This window comes from Oncorhynchus mykiss, chromosome 9 (genome assembly GCF_013265735.2).
Source record: "Oncorhynchus mykiss isolate Arlee chromosome 9, USDA_OmykA_1.1, whole genome shotgun sequence".
NCBI classification, from domain to species: domain Eukaryota; kingdom Metazoa; phylum Chordata; class Actinopteri; order Salmoniformes; family Salmonidae; genus Oncorhynchus; species Oncorhynchus mykiss.
This window is the reverse complement of record NC_048573.1, coordinates 5,273,311-5,290,810: the sequence shown is the minus strand read 5'-3', so window position 1 is coordinate 5,290,810 and position 17,500 is coordinate 5,273,311. Positions and strand designations below refer to the sequence as shown.

The 17,500-nt window shown below is 47.7% G+C and overlaps 1 protein-coding gene across 1 annotated transcript in view; it reads right to left on the bottom strand.

Moving 5' to 3' along the window:
• The window catches only part of LOC110516497 (short transient receptor potential channel 5-like), an 87,689-nt gene extending 73,286 nt beyond the window's left edge, over positions 1–14,403 (bottom strand). The window contains exon 1 of the mRNA XM_036989235.1: positions 14,168–14,403. The gene's annotated coding sequence lies outside the window, so the exon portion shown is untranslated. The remainder of the gene's footprint in view (positions 1–14,167) is intronic.
• Between the last annotated feature and the right edge of the window lie 3,097 nt (positions 14,404–17,500).

The window sequence follows — 17,500 nt, the reverse complement described above, 5'->3', positions numbered from 1 at the left end:
CCTATTCCCTATTTAGTGTACTACTTTAGACCAGGGCTGGCACCCTATTCCCTATTTAGTGTACTACTTTAGACCAGGGCTGGCACCCTATGCCCTATATAGTAAACTACTTTAGACCAGGGCTGGCACCCTATTCCCTATATAGTGGTACTACTTTAGACCAGGGCTGGCACCCTATTCCCTATATAGTACACTACTTTAGACCAGGGCTGGCACCCTATTCCCTATATAGTACACTACTTTAGACCAGGGCTGGCACCCTATTCCCTATATAGTGGTACTACTATAGACCAGGGCTGGCACCCTATTCCCTATATAGTGCACTACTTTAGACCAGGGCTGGCACCCTATTCCCTATATAGTGCACTACTTCAGACCAGGGCTGGCACCCTATTCCCTATATAGTGCACTACTTTAGACCAGAGCCCTATTCCCTATATAGTGCACTACTTTAGACCAGGGCTGGCACCCTATTCCCTATATAGTGCACTACTTTAGACCAGGGCTGGCACCCTATTCCCTATATAGTGCACTACTTTAGACCAGGGCTGGCACCCTATTCCCTATATAGTGCACTACTATAGACCAGAGCCCTATTCCCTATATAGTGTACTACTATAGACCAGAGCCCTATTCCCTATATAGTGCACTACTTCAGACCAGAGCCCTATTCCCTATTTAGTGCACTACTTTAGACCGTTGGGCCACTAAATAGGGAGTAGGATGTCATTTGGGACGTAGGGGGAAGGAACGAGAACTGGTTGAATGTGGCTTAGTGAGGGGTTAGACACACACACACACACACACACACACACACACAATGCATTTCTATATGCCTGTTCTTGCTTTGTCATTATGGGGTAGTGTGTGTAGACTGATGATGAGGGGGGGGGGGGGGTTGAATCAAGTTTAGAATGAGGTTGTAACGTAACAAGATGTGGGGGGGGGGGGGGTTGAATCAAGTTTAGAATGAGGTTGTAACGTAACAAGATGTGGGGGGGGGGGGTTGAATCAAGTTTAGAATGAGGTTGTAACGTAACAAGATGTGGGGGGGGGGGGTTGAATCAAGTTTAGAATGAGGTTGTAACGTAACAAGATGTGGGGGGGGGGGGGGGGGGGGTTGAATCAAGTTTAGAATGAGGTTGTAACGTAACAAGATGTGGAAAAAGTCTGAAAACTGAAGATGAAAAGGGGTACGACGGATGAAAGAAAAGCATCTCTGAGCCGAACCAAACGATGGAAGACTGGGTTGTCTCAGTCCTCACGGCTCGTTTCTAAATCACATTTATCTGCCGATAAGACAAGGGGTGAAAACTGCCGACAAACAAATACATCTCTGTGTTTCCACAATAACAAAAAACGATGCCAGGTCAAGTATCACGATACCGAGTGGTATCACGATAACAGGTCAAGTATCACGATACCAGGTCAAGTATCACGATACCGAGTGGTATCACGATAACAGGTCAAGTATCACGATACCAGGTCAAGTATCACGATACCGAGTGGTATCACGATAACAGGTCAAGTATCACGATACCAGGTCAAGTATCATGATACCGAGTGGTATCACGATAACAGGTCAAGTATCACGATACCGAGTGGTATCACGATAACAGGTCAAGTATCACGATACCAGGTCAAGTATCACGATACCAGGTCAAGTATCACGATACCGAGTAGTATCACTATACCAGGTAGTATCACGATACCAGGTAGTATAACGATACCGAGTAGTATCACTATACCAGGTAGTATCACGATACCAGGTCAAGTATCACGATACCGAGTAGTATCACAATACCGAGTAGTATCACGATACTGAGTAGTATCACGACATTGAGTAGTATCACGATACCGAGTAGTATCGCGATACCGGGTAGTATCACGATACCAAGTAGTATCACTATACCAGGTAGTATCACGATACCAGGTAGTATCACGATACCGAGTAGTATCACGATACCGAGTAGTATCACGATATTGAGTAGTATCACGATTCCGAATAGTATCACGATACCGAGTAGTATCACGATACCAAGTAGTATCACAATGCCGCAAGGCACTACAGAGAGTAGTGCGAACAGTACATCACCGGGGTCAAGCTTCCTGCCACCCAGGACCTCTTTACCAGGCGGTGTCAGAGGAAGGCCCTAAAGATTGTCAAAGACTCCAGCCACCCTGGGCATAGACTGTTCTTTCTGCTACTGCATGGCAAGCGGTACCGGAGCTCCAAGTCTAGACCCAAGAGGCTTCTAAACTGCTTCTATCCCCAAGACATAAGACTCCTGAACAGCTAATCAAATGGCTACCCAGACTATTTGCATTGCAACTCTCTCTATTATTATCTATTCATAGTCACTTTAATAACTCTTCCTACATATTACCTCAACTAACCGGGCTCCCGCACATTGACTCGGTACCCCCTGTATATAGCCTCCACATTGACTCTGTACCAGTACCCCCTGTATATAGCCTCCATATTGACTCTGTACTGGTACCCCCTGTACAGAGTCAATGTGGAGGCTATATACAGGGGGTACCGGTACTGAGTCAATGTGGAGGCTATATACAGGGGGTACCAGTACAGAGTCAATGTGGAGGCTATATTCAGGGGGTACCGGTACAGAGTCAATGTGGAGGCTATATACAGGGGGTACAGAGTCAATGTGGAGGCTATATACAGGAGGTACAGAGTCAATGTGGAGGCTATATACAGGGGGTACCGGTACAGAGTCAATGTGGAGGCTATATACAGGGGGTACCAGTACAGAGTCAATGTGGAGGCTATATACAGGGGGTACCGGTACAGAGTCAATGTGGAGGCTATATACAGGGGGTACCGGTACAGAGTCAATGTGGAGGCTATATACAGGAGGTACAGAGTCAATGTGGAGGCTATATACAGGGGGTACCGGTACAGAGTCAATGTGGAGGCTATATACAGGGGGTACAGAGTCAATGTGGAGGCTATATACAGAAGGTACAGAGTCAATGTGGAGGCTATATACAGGGGGTACCGGTACGCCCACCCTAATCACACCCTTACCAAACCAAAATAGAGACATAAAAAAACTCTCTAATGTGACAGACTGACTTTTTTTGTTGTTGTTGTCTGAGGCCCCTAGCGGCCGCGGGGGCCTTCAGTGTTATGTTGCATTATGGGTCGGCACTGGCTCGCGGGCGCTTTTTCAAAAAGCCTATGTCAGATATCATTTGCATTAGGAGTTCAAAGGTAGACTCAGCAATATGACACACAATACCGGTGAAAAGTTTAAAGAGTCAATCAAGGGTTAACCTTTAACCTTTATTTTTACTACTTTCTACATTGTAGAATAATAGTGAAGAATATCAAAACTACGAAATAACACAATATGGAATCATTTAATAACCAAAAAAGTGATCAATTAAAAAAATAATCATTTTATATTTGAGATTCTTCAAATAGCCACCCTTTGCCTTGATGACAGCTTTGCAAACTCTTGGCTGCATAAAATGACCTGGCCTCCACATAAATCGCATAGGGTACAGTCGGAAAGCATACAGTCGGAAAGCATACAGTCAGAAAGCATACAGTCAGAAAGCATACAGTCAGAAAGCATACAGTCGGAAAGCATACAGTCGGAAAGCATACAGTCAGAAAGCATACAGTCAGAAAGCATACAGTTAGAAAGCATACAGTCAGAAAGCATACAGTCGGAAGGCATATCGGAAGGGCCCGAAATTGGGGCAGAGCGCATGGCAAACACCAAATTGATTGTTGAGTTGCGACAGATCAGAACATTTAGCATAAAATGCTGAATAAACGATTAGTTCTTTACATTATAAGCGCAGCAATTAGTGGAAAACACAATCATGAGCGGTTTCATGTGACAGAGATTTAAAATATCTGGTATAATTTTTTAAAATTAAAACAATTAGCATGGGTTGCTAATATGACTAGGATCATCATCAACTAGCATGGGTCTCTAAAATGACTAGGATCATCATCAACTAGCACGGGTCGCTAATATGACTAGGATCATCATCAACTAGCACGGGTCGCTAATATGACTAGGATCATCATCAACTAGCATGGGTCGCTAATATGACTAGGATCATCATCAACTAGCATGGGTCGCTAATATGACTAGGATCATCATCAACTAGCATGGGTCGCTAATATGACTAGGATCATCATCAACTAGCATGGGTCGCTAATATGACTAGGATCATCATCAACTAGCATGGGTCGCTAATATGACTAGGATCATCATCAACTAGCATGGGTCGCTAATATGACTAGGATCATCATCAACTAGCATGGGTCGCTAATATGACTAGGATCATCATCAACTAGCATGGGTCGCTAATATGACTAGGATCATCATCAACTAGCATGGGTCGCTAATATGACTAGGATCATCATCAACTAGCATGGGTCGCTAATATGACTAGGATCATCATCAACTAGCATGGGTCGCTAATATGACTAGGATCATCATCAACTAGCATGGGTCGCTAATATGACTAGGATCATCATCAACTAGCACGGGTCGCTAATATGACTAGGATCATCATCAACTAGCACGGGTCGCTAATATGACTAGGATCATCATCAACTAGCATGGGTCGCTAATATGACTAGGATCATCATCAACTAGCACGGGTCGCTAATATGACTAAGATCATCATCAACTAGCATGGGTCGCTAATATGACTAGGATCATCATCAACTAGCACGGGTCGCTAATATGACTAGGATCATCATCAACTAGCATGGGTCGCTAATATGACTAGGATCATCATCAACTAGCATGGGTCGCTAATATGACTAGGATCATCATCAACTAGCATGGGTCACTAATATGACTAGGATCATCATCAACTAGCATGGGTCGCTAATATGACTAGGATTGTGCCTTTGGCTGAATTAAAAAAAAACCAGTTGAAAACCAATAGAAAATGAGAGAAAATAGGCTACTGGTTTCAATGACATATGGAAGTCTTTATAAAACAGTTTGGTGTGATTTCGGCTAGACTACTTTGACGCAAAGTAAGACATGCCTCATAATATTTAGTAAAAGTTTCAGACTTTTTTATTTTTTTTATTTCATACTGCTTCCTGCTCATTGCAAAGTGGAGTGTGAGGCGCTGATGTAGCCTGCCTTCCGTTGATTATGCATTAGAATGGGGAATTGAAAGCGCACTTCAATTACCAGTTGAGAAATACAAATAGTAGCTGTTTTTAATTGAGCCGAGGCTTTTTTACATTCGATTGGTCTCCATAAAACGTGTTTCACTCCAGCAGAAACAAACAAGTGGATGGAAATGTATCCACATCTCTCTCTCATACAGACAGCTGTTGGAGCCCACATCTCTCTCTCTCATACAGACAGCTGTTGGAGCCCACATCTCTCTCTCATACAGACAGCTGTTGGAGCACACATCTCTCTCTCATACAGACAGCTGTTGGAGCCCACATCTCTCTCTCATACAGACAGCTGTTGGAGCCCACATCTCTCTCTCATACAGACAGCTGTTGGAGCCCACATCTCTCTCTCATACAGACAGCTGTTGGAGCCCACATCTCTCTCTCATACAGACAGCTGTTGGAGCCCACATCTCTCTTTCATACAGACAGCTGTTGGAGCCCACAGATCTCTCAAACAGACAGCTGTTGGAGCCCACAGATCTCTCATACAGACAGCTGTTGGAGCCCACAGACCTCTCATACAGACAGCTGTTGGAGCCCGCATCTCTCTCTCATACAGACAGCTGTTGAAGCCCGAATCTCTCTCTCATACAGACAGCTTTTGGAGCCCGCATCTCTCTCTCATACAGACAGCTGTTGGAGCCCACATCTCTCTCTCATACAGACAGCTGTTGGAGCCCAAATCTCTCTTTCATACAGACAGCTGTTGGAGCCCACATCTCTCTCAAACAGACAGCTGTTGGAGCCCACAGATCTCTCATACAGACAGCTGTTGGAGCCCACAGACCTCTCATACAGACAGCTGTTGGAGCCCGCATCTCTCTCTCATACAGACAGCTGTTGAAGCCCGAATCTCTCTCTCATACAGACAGCTATTGGAGCCCGCATCTCTCTCTCATACAGACAGCTGTTGGAGCCCACATCTCTCTCATACAGACAGCTGTTGGAGCCCACATCTCTCTCTCATACAGACAGCTGTTGGAGCCCACAGATCTCCCAAACAGACAGCTGTTGGAGCCCGCATCTCTCTCTCATACAGACAGCTGTTGGAGCCCACAGATCTCTCATACAGACAGCTGTTGGAGCCAACAGATCTCTCATACAGAGAGCTATTGGAGCCCACATATCTCTCAAACAGACAGCTGTTGGAGCCCACAGATCTCCCAAACAGACAGCTGTTGGAGCCCGCATCTCTCTCTCATACAGACAGCTGTTGGAGCCCACAGATCTCTCATACAGACAGCTGTTGGAGCCCACAGATCTCTCATACAGACAGCTATTGGAGCCCACATATCTCTCAAACAGACAGCTGTTGGAGCCCACAAATCTCTCATACAGGCAGCTGTTGGAGCCCGAATCTCTCTTTCATACAGACAGCTATTGGAGCCCACAGATCTCTCATACAGACAGCTGTTGGAGCCCACAGATTTCTCATACAGACAGCTGTTGGAGCCCACAGATCTCTCATACAGACAGCTGTTGGAGCCCACAGATCTCTCATACAGACAGCTGTTGGAGGCCACAGATCTCTCATACAGACAGCTGTTGGAGGCCACAGATCTCTCATACAGACAGCTGTTGCAGCTGTATCCACAGATCTCTCATACAGACAGCTGTTGGAGCCCACAGATCTCTCATACAGACAGTTGTTGCAGCCCACATATCTCTCATACAGACAGCTGTATCCACAGATCTCTCATACAGACAGCTGTTGCAGCTGTATCCACAGATCTCTCATACAGACAGCTGTTGCAGCTGTATCCACAGATCTCTCATACAGACAGCTGTTGCAGCTGTATCTACATATCTCTCATACAGACAGCTGTTGCAGCTGTATCCACAGATCTCTCATACAGACAGCTGTATCCACAGATCTATCATACAGACAGCTGTATCCACAGCACTCTCACTACATCCACAGGTATTTACATAAATGTATAATATGCCTTATTTATTTATTTAACAATCTCCTGGCCAACCCCCCAAATGTGTTTTTAAGCTTTTATTGGCTTGTAGTTATAGTGACGTGTTATATTGGTAATCAATACGTGATCAATATCCTGATCGATAGGCAGCTGACCTAAACTGTGAACCCATCGAGTCTAATGGGATGTAGACACTCACTCGCTCACTCACTCACTCACTCACTCACTCACTCACTCACTCACTCACTCACTCACAGCCTCTCTCTAATGTCTCTGTGCAGCGACACATTTCTGTAGTTAATTGTAGATGGAGAGGGGAGGAGGATGGAGAGGGGAAGAGGCAGAGAGGGGAAGAGGACGAAGAGGGGGAGAGGACGAAGAGGGGGAGAGGATGAAGAGGTGGAGAGGATGGAGAGGGCGAGGATGGAGAGGGGGAGAGGATGGAGAAGGTGAGAAGATGTAGAGAGAGAGAGGATGGAGAGGGGAAGAAGATGCAGAGGGGGAGAGGATGGAGAGGGGAAGAGGATGGAGAGGGGGAGAAGATGCAGAGGGGAAGAGGATGGAGAGGGGAAGAGGATGGAGAGGGGGAGAAGATGCAGAGGGGAAGGGGGTGCAGAGGGGGAGAGGGTGCAGAGGGGGAGAAGATGCAGAGGGGGAGAGGATGGAGAGGGGAAGAGGATGGAGAGGGGGAGAAGATGCAGAGGGGAAGGGGGTGCAGAGGGGGAGAGGGTGCAGAGGGGGAGAAGATGCAGAGGGGAAGGGGGTGCAGAGGGGAAGAAGATGCAGAGGGGGAGAGGATGGAGAGGGGAAGAGGATGGAGAGGGGGAGAAGATGCAGAGGGGAAGGGGGTGCAGAGGGGGAGAGGGTGCAGAGGGGGAGAAGATGCAGAGGGGGAGAGAATGGAGAGGGGAAGAGGATGGAGAGGGGGAGAAGATGAGAGTGGTGCAGTATACACACACAAACGAGGAAGGAAGAGGAGCGGTACAGTAGTACCGAGGTCTCTACAGTAGTGATGGAGGAGCAGTAGTACCCAGGTCTCTACAGTAGTGGTGGAGGAGCAGTAGTACCCAGGTCTCTACAGTAGTGGTGGAGGAGCAGTAGTACCCAGGTCTCTACAGTAGTGGTGGAGGAGGGAGGAGCAGTAGTACCCAGGTCTCTACAGTAGTGGTGGAGGAGGGAGGAGCAGTAGTACCCAGGTCTCTACAGTAGTGGTGGAGGAGGGAGGAGCAGTAGTACCCAGGTCTCTACAGTAGTGATGGAGGAGCAGTAGTACCCAGGTCTCTACAGTAGTGATGGAGGAGCAGTAGTACCCAGGTCTCTACAGTAGTGATGGAGGAGCAGTAGTACCCAGGTCTCTACAGTAGTGATGGAGGAGCAGTAGTACCCAGGTCTCTACAGTAGTGGTGGAGGAGCAGTAGTACCCAGGTCTCTACAGTAGTGGTGGAGGAGGGAGGAGCAGTAGTACCCAGGTCTCTACAGTAGTGGTGGAGGAGCAGTAGTACCCAGGTCTCTACAGTAGTGGTGGAGGAGCAGTAGTACCCAGGTCTCTACAGTAGTGGTGGAGGAGCAGTAGTACCCAGGTCTCTACAGTAGTGGTGGAGGAGCAGTAGTACCCAGGTCTCTACAGTAGTGATGGAGGAGCAGTAGTACCCAGGTCTCTACAGTAGTGGTGGAGGAGCAGTAGTACCCAGGTCTCTACAGTAGTGGTGGAGGAGCAGTAGTACCCAGGTCTCTACAGTAGTGGTGGAGGAGCAGTAGTACCCAGGTCTCTACAGTAGTGGTGGAGGAGCAGTAGTACCCAGGTCTCTACAGTAGTGGTGGAGGAGGGAGGAGCAGTAGTACCCAGGTCTCTACAGTAGTGATGGAGGAGCAGTAGTACCCAGGTCTCTACAGTAGTGATGGAGGAGCAGTAGTACCCTGGTCTCTACAGTAGTGATGGAGGAGCAGTAGTACCCAGGTCTCTACAGTAGTGATGGAGGAGCAGTAGTACCCAGGTCTCTACAGTAGTGATGGAGGTGCAGTAGTACCCAGGTCTCTACAGTAGTGGTGGAGGAGCAGTAGTACCCAGGTCTCTACAGTAGTGGTGGAGGAGGGAGGAGCAGTAGTACCCAGGTCTCTACAGTAGTGGTGGAGGAGCAGTAGTACCCAGGTCTCTACAGTAGTGGTGGAGGAGGGAGGAGCAGTAGTACCCAGGTCTCTACAGTAGTGGTGGAGGAGGGAGGAGCAGTAGTACCCAGGTCTCTACAGTAGTGGTGGAGGAGGGAGGAGCAGTAGTACCCAGGTCTCTACAGTAGTGATGGAGGAGCAGTAGTACCCAGGTCTCTACAGTAGTGATGGAGGAGCAGTAGTACCCAGGTCTCTACAGTAGTGATGGAGGAGCAGTAGTACCCAGGTCTCTACAGTAGTGATGGAGGAGCAGTAGTACCCAGGTCTCTACAGTAGTGGTGGAGGAGCAGTAGTACCCAGGTCTCTACAGTAGTGGTGGAGGAGGGAGGAGCAGTAGTACCCAGGTCTCTACAGTAGTGGTGGAGGAGCAGTAGTACCCAGGTCTCTACAGTAGTGGTGGAGGAGCAGTAGTACCCAGGTCTCTACAGTAGTGGTGGAGGAGCAGTAGTACCCAGGTCTCTACAGTAGTGGTGGAGGAGCAGTAGTACCCAGGTCTCTACAGTAGTGATGGAGGAGCAGTAGTACCCAGGTCTCTACAGTAGTGGTGGAGGAGCAGTAGTACCCAGGTCTCTACAGTAGTGGTGGAGGAGCAGTAGTACCCAGGTCTCTACAGTAGTGGTGGAGGAGCAGTAGTACCCAGGTCTCTACAGTAGTGGTGGAGGAGCAGTAGTACCCAGGTCTCTACAGTAGTGGTGGAGGAGGGAGGAGCAGTAGTACCCAGGTCTCTACAGTAGTGATTGAGGAGCAGTAGTACCCAGGTCTCTACAGTAGTGATGGAGGAGCAGTAGTACCCTGGTCTCTACAGTAGTGATGGAGGAGCAGTAGTACCCAGGTCTCTACAGTAGTGATGGAGGAGCAGTAGTACCCAGGTCTCTACAGTAGTGATGGAGGTGCAGTAGTACCCAGGTCTCTACAGTAGTGGTGGAGGAGCAGTAGTACCCAGGTCTCTACAGTAGTGGTGGAGGAGGGAGGAGCAGTAGTACCCAGGTCTCTACAGTAGTGGTGGAGGAGCAGTAGTACCCAGGTCTCTACAGTAGTGGTGGAGGAGCAGTAGTACCCAGGTCTCTACAGTAGTGGTGGAGGAGCAGTAGTACCCAGGTCTCTACAGTAGTGGTGGAGGAGCAGTAGTACCCAGGTCTCTACAGTAGTGATGGAGGAGCAGTAGTGCCCAGGTCTCTACAGTAGTGGTGGAGGAGCAGTAGTACCCAGGTCTCTACAGTAGTGGTGGAGGAGCAGTAGTACCCAGGTCTCTACAGTAGTGGTGGAGGAGCAGTAGTACCCAGGTCTCTACAGTAGTGGTGGAGGAGCAGTAGTACCCAGGTCTCTACAGTAGTGGTGGAGGAGGGAGGAGCAGTAGTACCCAGGTCTCTACAGTAGTGGTGGAGGAGCAGTAGTACCCAGGTCTCTACAGTAGTGGTGGAGGAGCAGTAGTACCCAGGTCTCTACAGTAGTGATGGAGGAGCAGTAGTACCCAGGTCTCTACAGTAGTGATGGAGGAGCAGTAGTACCCAGGTCTCTACAGTAGTGGTGGAGGAGGGAGGAGCAGTAGTACCCAGGTCTCTACAGTAGTGGTGGAGGAGCAGTAGTACCCAGGTCTCTGCAGTAGTGATGGAGGAGCAGTAGTACCCAGGTCTCTACAGTAGTGGTGGAGGAGGGAGGAGCAGTAGTACCCAGGTCTCTACAGTAGTGGTGGAGGAGCAGTAGTACCCAGGTCTCTACAGTAGTGGTGGAGGAGCAGTAGTACCCAGGTCTCTACAGTAGTGGTGGACAGCTCCTCTTGGGAAGGAGCACCGGCTCCTCTTGTGAAGGAGCAACGGCTCCTCTTCTGAAGGAGAATCGGCTCCTCTTGGGAAGGAGCATCGGCTCCTCTTGGGAAGCAGCACCAGCTCCTCTTGGGAAGGAGCACTGGCTCCTCTTCTGAAGGAGCATCGGCTCCTCTTGGGAAGGAGCACCGGCTCCTCTTGGGAAGGAGCACCGGCTCCTCTTGGGAAGGAGCACTGGCTCCTCTTCTGAAGGAGCATCGGCTCCTCTTGGGAAGGAGCACCGGCTCCTCTTGTGAAGGAGCACCGGCTCCTCTTGGGAAGGAGCACCGGCTCCTCTTGGGAAGGAGCACCGGCTCCTCTTGGGAAGGAGCACCGGCTCCTCTTGTGAAGGAGCACCGGCTCCTCTTGGGAAGGAGCACCGGCTCCTCTTGTGAAGGAGCACCGGCTCCTCTTGGGAAGGAGCACCGGCTCCTCTTGGGAAGGAGCAACGGCTCCTCTTGTAGCCTATATATGTACATACATTTGTCTGCCATCGCCTGAGGGACACTGAATAATAACGTCTGCATAGTCAACAGTAACTTACTTATTATTAGCATTATTGTTATTACTATTATTATTATAAATTATTAGTGTAGTAATTATATATTTTTCTATTTCTACTATTTAATGTTATTTTATTGTTGTTATTTCTATTATTTATGTATTTATTTTTTGTACTATTAATACACTGAACACAAATATAAACACTGACGGCCTAGGAACAGTGGGTTAACTGCCTGTTCAGGGGCAGAACGACAGATTTGTACCTTGTGAGCCATGGGATTTGAACTTGCAACCTTTCGGTTACTCGTCCAACGCTCTAACCACTAGGCTACCCTGCCGCCCCAGTTGGTGGATATTGGTGGGAACTGGAACACGCTGTCGTACTTGTCGATCCAGAGCATCCCAAACATGCTCAACGGGTGACATATCTGGTGATTATGCAGACCATGGAAGAACTGGGACATTTTCAGCTTCCAGGAATTGTGTGCAGATCCTAGTGACATGGGGCCGTGCATTATCATGCTGAAACATGAGGTGATGGCGGCAGATCAATGGCACGACAATGGGCCTCAAAGATCTCGTCACGGCATCTCTGTGCATTCAAATTGCCATCGATAAAATGCAATTGTGTTTGTTGTTTGTTGCTTATGCCTGCCTGCCTGCCTGCCCATACCATAACCCCACCATGGGGCTCTCTGTTCACAACGTTGACATCAGCAAACCGCTCGCCCACACGATGCCCACACGACGCCATGCACGCTGTCTGCGGTTGTGAGGCCGGTTGGACGGTATGCCAAATTCTCTAAAACGACATAGGAGGCGGCTTATCATAGAGAAATTAACATTACAATACCTGCAGTCAGCAGAATGTCAATTACACGCTCCCTCAAAACTTGAGACATCTGTGGCATTGCACTGTGTGACAAAACTGCACATTTTAGAGTGGCCTTTTGTTGTCCCCAGCACAAGGTGCACCTGTGTAATGATCATGCTGTTTAATCAGCTTCTTGATATGCAACACCACTAACAGAGATTTTTTGGGATCTTTTATTTAACCTCATGCAACAATGAGTTTATATTTTGTTTAGTGTATTTTATTACAATGTATATTGTATACATTGTTGCATTGTTGCATTGGCAATATTGATGCAATGTTTTTCATACCAATTAAGCAGCTAGAATTTGAATTTTTAGAGAGTGAGAGTGAGAGAGAGTGAGAGAGAGATAGAGAGAGAAATAGAGAAAGAGAGAAAGAAAGAGAGAGAGAGAGAGAGAGAGAGAGAGAGAGAGAGAGAGAGAGAGAAATAGAGTGAAAGAGAAATAGGGAGATAGAGAGAGAGAGAGAGAGAGAGAGACAGAGAGAGAAATAGAGAGAGATAGAGAGAAAGAGAAATAGAGATAGACAGAGAGAGAGAGAGAGAATCCCACCTGAATAGGAGCAGAATCCTGCACCCACACAAGATGAGCAGAGAAACTGTTGCTAACGATCAGACATGAACTTGGGGCACCTAAACACACACATTCACACACACACACACACACACACACACACACACACACACACACACACACACACACACACACACACACACACACACACACACACACACCTCTTTTGGCACTTACACATTCCAAAGTCTTTCAGCTCTGAACGATGTTGTTGCTTTAGTGCGAATCTGTTTCTAGAACAGTAAGTGTCTTTATGAAGTGTTATGTCTGGATAAAGTATGTTATTAGTATGCTCTCTTTGATGTAGAGTAGGCACTAGGCTAGTTGGCTATTAGTAAATGGAATTTAGTTTTGTTTGGCATTTGAAAGACCGACAGACACATACACATATCTCTCTCTCTCTCTCACTGTCTCTCTCTCTCTCTCTTTCTCTCTTTCTCTCTCTCTCTCTCTATATATATATATATATTTCTCTCTCTCTCTCACTCTCTCTCTCTCTCTCTCTCTCTCTCTCTCTCTCTCTCTCTCCGTCTCTCATTCCTGTCTCCTCTCCTACTCCTACTCTATCTATCTTCTCTTCTCTTCTCCTCCTGCCGAGCAAAACACAACCCCCCCCCCCCCACCCCCCCCCCCCCCCCCCCCCCCCACACACACACACACACACAACAACAACAGCCCAGCGTGGCAGCACCCCCCCACCCCGCCCCACCACCTCTCCAACAACCTCTATATGCATGTGTGTGTACAGTAAGTGTCCTTCGGAGTGGTTGGGAGTCACATTTCAGTTGGACCAATGAAGTGGTAGAGGTCCCCTCTCTGTCTCTCTTTACTGAATTAAAAAATGTGTCAACAGTGCTGAAAACCTCGTAACATAACCGATACAACACTGCTCGATCCCTCTACCTAATGATGTCAGAGAATTATAGCCTGACAAAAAACAGTGGTAAGAATAGGAATACAACTGAAATCAGATGTTCATCTGATCATTTTTAGACTTGAAGCTTTTTGGCTATACATTGGGTTAAAAGCGAAGTCGTCATGTTCATGAATAAAACAGACGTATCTACAAAATATATTAAAAAAATATATATACAAATCTGATATTAATTTTAAGAAGGCGACGTTACCTGATTTGGTTTTCCTCTTCCTTGTGTTTGAATGTATTTGTCCCGAACAGATCGTCAGTCTTCCTCTGGTGCGTATTTCTGCGGGGTTCAGGTCAGCCACCAGGTACGAGCAGGAATCTGTGTTCCTCGCAACGGATGTCCACCTCACTCCGCTTCAGCTTCCATGCTGCGTCGACCAGAGTGCTGAGCCCTCTCTCTCTCTCTCTCTCTCTATATATCTCTCTCACACACACACACTCCACTAGCATTAAAACACGCAACACACACACACACACACACACACACACACAGGGAACTCCTGGCGCAGAGCGGAGAAACGAGGAGCATCCCCCCCTCTCAGCAACAACGCATCTGGCTTATATTCTGTTGCCATCGCACTCCTCAAAACCCTCCCCTACTTGTGTTCCTACTCATGTTCCTTTCTCCCTCTTTTTCTGTTGGTAAAATAAACCAACCGGTGTTTTTAAAAAAAAAATGTATTTTCTTTACCGTTAAAAAACACATTTATTTATTCCTTTTCCCAAAAAAACAAACAATACAAATGTATTAGCCAAAAGCTACAGGTAAATATTTTGAAATGTGTTGCTGTTGACGGTTGGAGACAGTTAATAACTCTCTACACTGATGTGGCGAAGAGGAGGAGGAGGAGGAGGAGGAGGAGGAGGGTGGGAGCACTAGCGTGGCTGGTAAGCAGTGCGGTCTCCTCGGTTTGGATCAGAGCCAGCGCCGTGGGCTCCGGTGGCCGGTGTGTGTGCTGCTGCCTGCGGTTGTCATGGTGCCGGTTGGAGTGTGTTAACGTGGTTGCCGTGGAGAGATAGATGTGCGTGGATGTTCCCTCTATCTCCGTGTTGATCTTGACACCAGTTCTGTTTTCTAACAGCACATCGAACCAACTGTCAGTTCCCCCCTCAATCTCCATCTCTCTCCTTCTCCCTCTCTCTCCATCTCTCTCCTTCTCCCCCTCTCTCTCTCCATCTCTCTCCTTCTCCCCCCTCTCTCTCCTTCTCCCCCTCTCTCTCTCCATCTCTCTCTCCATCTCCCCCTCTCTCTCCTTCTCCCCCTATCTCCTTCTCCCCCTCTCTCTCTCCATCTCTCTCCTTCTCCCTCTCTCCTTCTCTCTCCTTCTCCCCCCCTCTCTCTCCATCTCTTTCCTTCTCCCTCTCTCTCCATCTGTCTCCATCTCTCTCCTTCGCCCCCTCTCTCTCTCCAACTCTCTCCTTCTCCCCCCTCTCTCTCCTTCTCCCCCTCTCTCTCTCCATCTCTCTCTCCAGCTTCCCCTCTCTCTCTCCTTCTTTCTCCTTCTCCCCCTCTCTTCTTCTCCCCTTCTCTCTCTCCTTCTCCCCCTCTCTCTCTCCATCTCTCTCCTTCTCCCCATCTCTCCTTCTCCCCTCTCTCTCTCCTTCTCTCTCCTTATCCCCCACTCTCCTTCTCCCCCTCTCTCTCTCTCCTTCTCTCTCTCCTTCTCTCTCCTTCCCCCCTCTCTCTCTCCTTCTCTCTCCTTCTCTCTCCTTCTCCCCCTCTCTCGCTCCTTCTCTCTCCTTCTCCCCCTCGCCCCTGCCTCCTCTCTCATTTTCCTGTGGTGAATATCTTTTTTTTAAGTAACGTTTTTTTAAATTTGTACTTATTGTTCTCGCATGTCCTCCCATCCAGATGTCTCTACTCACCCTCGTGTCCCGGTCAAACCGCTCCCGGCCCTCCACCCATCTTATCGAACAGCCCCTTCACAATGTCCGTTACCTGCCAGCTGTTTCCCGCACTGACGAGCAGTTTCTATTCACCTGCAGAGCTCGAAGGCATGGTTAACCTCGAATCACACCTGTCAATCAACTGAGAAGGCGGGTCTATCACCTCATAGACTCCCACTCAATCACACCTGTCAATCAACTGAGAAGAAGGGTCTATCATGTCATAGACTCCCACTCAATCACACCTGTCAATCAACTGAGAAGGCGGGTCTATCACCTCATAGACTCAAAATATAAAGGGATAAGAGAGAGAAAAAAACTGCTCTGAGAGAGAGAGAGAGAGAGAGAGAATTTATGCTGTAGTCCATTTTTGGAATAGTTGAGCTTTCCTTTCTCTCTAACACATACACTAAGACAGACAGACACACACACTCACACACACACACACACACACACACACACACACACACACACACACACACACACACACACACACACACACACACGCACACACACAGAGGTCCTGCTGGCTTACACACACACACACGTCAGCTTTGGAGGGATAGAGGAGTGGATGGAGATGTTCTGGAAGACTGGAGGGACTTTGGGAGGATGTTCTAGAATGTTGAAGAAGAACGGAGAAGTGGAGGCCACAGAGGATCAAAACGATGACAGAAGGACGGAGGGAGACGATGGTCTGTTCTTTGTCTGCTTCATCTGTTATTGCAAAAGCGTGTGTGTGGGTGTGTGTGTGTGTGTGTGTGTGTGTGTGTGTGTGTGTGTGTGTGTGTGTGTGTGTGTGTGTGTGTGTGTGTGTGTGTGTGTGTGTGTATGTGTGATCCATCATAACACAGACACCTGGTGCCTCTGCCATCAAGCCTGGCTCTGGACAGTGTGTGTGACGTGTGTGTGTGTGTGTGTGTATATGTGTGTGTGTGTGTGTGTGTGCATGTCCAATCTTGGCCTCGACAGTGGGTCTAGGAACTGATTGAATTAAACCATCAGAGAAGGAAGGGGAAAAGAAAGTAGAGGAAGGAGGGAAAGGACATTTAGATTTTCTCCTCTTCTAGCATCAAACTAGACACTCTAGTGTACTTGTCCTCTTGATCAGTTGTGCACCGGGACCTCCCACTCCTCTTTCTATTCTGGTTAGGGCCAGTTTGTGCTGTTCTGTGAAGGGAGTAGTACACAGCGTTGTACGAGATTTTCAGTTTCTTGGCAATTTCTCACATGGACTAGCCTTCATTTCTCAGAACAATAATAGACTGACAAGTTTCGGAAGAAAGTTATTTGTTTCTGGCCATTTTGAGCCTGTAATCAAACCCACAAATGCTGATCCTCCAGATACTCAACTAGTCTAAAGAAGGTCAGTTTTATTGCTTCTTTAATCAGGACAACAGTTTTCAGCTGTGCCAACATAATTGCAAAAGGGTTTTCTAATGATCAATTAGCCTTTTAAAATTATAAACTTGGATTAGCTAACACAACGTGCCATTGGAACACAGGAGTGATGGTTGCTGATAATGGGCCTCTGTTCGCCTATGTAGATATTCCATTAAAAAAATCAGCTGTTTCCAGCTACAATAGTCATTTACAACATTAACAATGTCTACACTGTATTTCTGAGCAATTTGATGTTATTTTAATG